Raw genomic sequence first — 3,574 nt, 5'->3', positions numbered from 1 at the left:
TACCCAGGTTTTGCTGGTATTCATTTATATTTGCGAATTGTCACATTTATTCTTGTTTGACAGGCATACACTTTGAAGTCCACATTATGCAGAAAAGGAAAGGTACTTAATGCCATGGTCCAAATTAACAATATTTATTAGGAGAAAATTCTGCCTTTTCCTATTAAAGAACAAACATTTAACATGTTTGGTTTATGTAATTTTGAGTGTGAGGCACTGTGGTCATGGCTAAGATGTCTCTTTGATATTTAGGGAAGAATTTGATGCTTTAATAAGGGAATCCTCTGTCTCCCTCATCCATCATCCGCCATCCTCATCCATCCAAACACCACTGTAAATTTGTCAGAGCCTTTTCCATATTCAGTGCTTGTATAAATAATGGCTGCTGTGATTTGAAAAAAGGGAAATGTGCCTTCGCACCAATGGTATATATCTGATCCCAGTCATGGCGACATCTCATAGGTTTGTTGTGCGTTGCTCAGCCTCTGTGCATATAATTTAAGCCCCAGAGCCAAAGGACATTTTTGTATGTTGACCCTTATTGTGGTTAGTGCTTGCCAAAATGAAATTGGTTTGCGGGGGTGGGGGGTCCTTTCTGCAGCAGAGGGAACGCAGCCTCTGCTCCATTACTGTGCTTTTATCATTGCTTCTTGCCTCTCCTTTGCTATCTTAGGGATTATGCAAGTTCTCCGCAATATTCTGAAATTAATCAAAGCAAGCAAAACCCCACGCCTTATTATCTATCACGGGAAGAGGGTGGCTTCCACAATTCAGACAGCTTTGTGATGTTGTCCAGTTGTGTAACTAGAATTTTATGATGTTTTCTTTTCTTTAAAAAAAAAAAAAAAGGTTCTGTTTTTCACACAATGAAACCTTTTCATGTTGTGTGAGCAATGGATTGCTCCGTAAGAGTGTGACAAAGGATATGGATTTCACTGATAGGCTGTTTCCCTTATTTAAATAAAAAACTGATCTGTGAACAATGTCCATTTCTTTCTTTGATTTTTTTTTTTTTTTTAAGCTTAGCAGAACGGCTGTACGTCCCTAATGCAGTTAGAGCCATAGATGCTTTCTATGTCACGAGACAAGAACTTAGAGGATGCTTAGCCAGTCCAGACCTTGTGTTCTGTCTCATCTTTTTATAATCATGCTCTACAAATTATTTTTTTCCACTAAATTAGTGGCCATTGTACAGATTGCAGATACTTAGTTTGATTGAAAGTAATAAAAGGAGATTATCCACTGGGTTGGTTGAGTGAAGGTTCTGATTTGACCCACTGCCTGGAGAGAAAAGAATTAATCTTATAAACCCGACTCACTTCTGCCATGCTTTGAAAAACCGCCAGGAATGCATTAGACCCCTTTTGTCTTTAGTTCAGTGCAAGCTAAAGGTGGTGATGGGGGCAGGGGGCACAGCCAATGTATGAACTGAATAGCTGGTGGCCTGAGTGTTTATGCTTTGAGAGGTATCTTGAACTCTACTGGGGGCTTTCTTCCCACTCCCTGACTGTAAATTCCTAGTGCCACAATCTTAGAGGAGGAGGAGAATTTTTGTTTATCACGTATGTTCTATGCAAAACATGTTTTTAGATGGCATATGTTTTCGTATCTTAGCCTCACGAAGTGGAATTTTATGGTTGTGGAAACAGATACAAGGTGAAGTGTGAGGTCCTGCAACTAATAGGTAGATAACTTGAGATGCCAATCCAAGCTTCCCCCAGCCCCCACTGCTCATCAATACCACATTCTCCTGCCTCCCCCAAGACAGCAAGGTGGAAGCATCACCTCCAGGAGACCAGAGTGAGCAGGGCTAACATCTGGCCGGCACTGGAAAGCACTCAGAAAAAAAAATGAATGAACTGATGGTGAGGGGAGAGTGTTTTGTTCCTTTTAGGAGATAGCACAGGCAATCTGAAAGAGCACAGGTTAGCAGCCAGCCGGACCTGTGTGCGTGCATCCTGACTGCCCTTCACTGTTCTTGTGACTGGGGGTACATCACTAACTTCTCTGAGCCTCTGTTTCTGGCTCCTTAACAAGCCTCCCTAGTTGTTGAAAGCCTGAGGGAAGATGGCCCTGGTGACTGCTGGGTGGCAGATAGTAGCATGGAGGTCTATCCAAAGACGGGATGAGCTGCCTTGGGTGGGAGGCTAGAATTCAGGATGGTATATGGCACCAGGAAGAAGGCAGAGGAAGCCCCGAGGAGAGGCTTCCCCTGTCTTACACCAAAACAGTGATTTTTAATCCGTGTGCCACGACAGAGGATCTTAGGTGTGTGGCAAAAATTTTTAAAGGTCTTTAAATTATTTTTGAAAAGTTCAAAGCACAATATCTTTGATTTCACTCTTTTTGTTGGTCAACAAAGCTTAAGTGTCCATGGAAGTTTAATTATAGGTTCAAGTGTGCCGTGAGATATAAAAGGTTGAAAACCACTGCATTAGAAGAATCTGAAGGCTCCCAGTCCACATGGATGTCCCTGGATTTAGAGGCAACAAATAGGAGGACAGGAAACCTACCTCTGAACCATAAAGGACAACCCTTCCTTCAGGGCTACTTTCTGCATCATGTTTAGGCAAAACTGGCAGTGTTGACCCTGACCTTTATTTTAGTTGTGTCATTTCTGGGGAATATTTGAAACATCATGGAACATTCAAAACCTGTCTTGCCATTGGCCATTCATGGAGGCAACCGTGGTTTAACTGGGGAGGCGGGAGACAGGCATGTTTTCCACCCGTGCTTCTCTTCCTTGGGGTTCCCTGTCCTGCTGTGGGGACAACAGTGAGAGAGATGGTGAGAAGACAGACAGACATTGTGCTGGAATCTGAATTAGTGCAGCCACGATGGAAAACCAGATTGAGTCTCCTGAAAAACTTAAAAACAGAATCATTGTATGTTCCACCAATCTGACTCTTGGGTCTGCACCCAAAGGAGGTGAAATCAGTGCGTAGAAAAGAGGGGTGCACTCCTGTGTTCATCAGAGCACCTTTCATAATAGCCAAGACCTGGGAGCTGCCGAGAGCTGCGGGGGTGAGGGGTTGGGAAGATGGAGGTCAAGGATAGGAAATTTCAGTTACATACAAGTGATAAGTTCAAGAACTCTGTCGTACAACATGGTGACTGTAATTAATGCATTTTGAAAACTGCTGAGTAGTTTCTAAGTGTTCTCACAACAATAACAAAATGATATGTGAGGTAACATGAGCTAATTAGTTCAACTGAGCCATTCCACAATGAGTACATCTTAAAAGACAACACGTACGTGATAAGTAGATATGGTTTTCTTTTATTATGTGTCAATTTAAAAAAAAACATTGCATTAGGAATGATTCCTTTCACTGAAATTCTCTGGGTCATTCTGTTTGGGGGTATTTTTGTTGGGTTGGCAGCCTTTTATTGTTAATTGCTTTTTATTTGTTTATTTTTATTTATTTATTTTGAGCCGCAGTCTCACTTTGTGCTCTTGGTTGTGTCCTGTGGCTTTATAGCTCACAGCAACCTCAAACTTTTCTTGTTTTTGAGACAGAGTTTCACTTTGTCATCCTCAGTAGAGTGCTATGGCATCACAGCTCACAGCAAC

Source organism: Otolemur garnettii, unplaced genomic scaffold (assembly GCF_000181295.1).
Source record: "Otolemur garnettii isolate 467f Iridium unplaced genomic scaffold, OtoGar3 scaffold00047, whole genome shotgun sequence".
NCBI lineage: Eukaryota > Metazoa > Chordata > Mammalia > Primates > Galagidae > Otolemur > Otolemur garnettii.
The sequence above is the reverse complement of the archived record's forward strand: the minus strand, read 5'-3'. Positions refer to the sequence as shown.